We start from the raw sequence: 392 nt of genomic DNA on the forward strand, positions 1-392 counted from the left end.
ATTACAGCAGCAGCGGTTTTCTACAGTAAAAGCAAAAAACAAGTAAAACACACAGACAATGAGCAGACAGTATAGACTGAATGTAAGGTGGTCTCAAATAAAGGTATTGCAAAGTGCTGTTGCCATAGTACAAGAAACAATATTGCAGTGTAAGTAAGTGATGTTAAAATTAAATATGTAATTAAAATAACATAGCAAAAGTAGGTAACTATAATATAAATTATATTTACCTGTGACCATAAATAATACTGAAAAAGTAAGGACTTGAAATGGAAAAATATAAATACAGATAATAAAGATATTCAGAGAATGTGTGGACTAAATGTAAAACAGGAACAGAACTACAACATTATCAGGTTGTGCAGGTGTTGTAGAGTCTGACAGCGGCCGGG

At 32.4% G+C, this 392-nt stretch overlaps 1 protein-coding gene and 1 long non-coding RNA gene across 21 annotated transcripts in view; one reads left to right on the forward strand and one right to left on the reverse strand.

The window, feature by feature from the left end:
• LOC116669994 (tumor protein D54) overlaps positions 1–392 on the forward strand; it is a 32,970-nt gene that overhangs the window by 26,752 nt on the left and 5,826 nt on the right. The gene's annotated exons all lie outside the window — the stretch shown is intronic.
• Positions 1–392, reverse strand: part of LOC116669996 (uncharacterized) — a 19,048-nt gene that overhangs the window by 11,466 nt on the left and 7,190 nt on the right. The window lies entirely within an intron of this gene.

The sequence above is a fragment of the Etheostoma spectabile genome, chromosome 20, assembly GCF_008692095.1.
Source record: "Etheostoma spectabile isolate EspeVRDwgs_2016 chromosome 20, UIUC_Espe_1.0, whole genome shotgun sequence".
Lineage (NCBI taxonomy): Eukaryota > Metazoa > Chordata > Actinopteri > Perciformes > Percidae > Etheostoma > Etheostoma spectabile.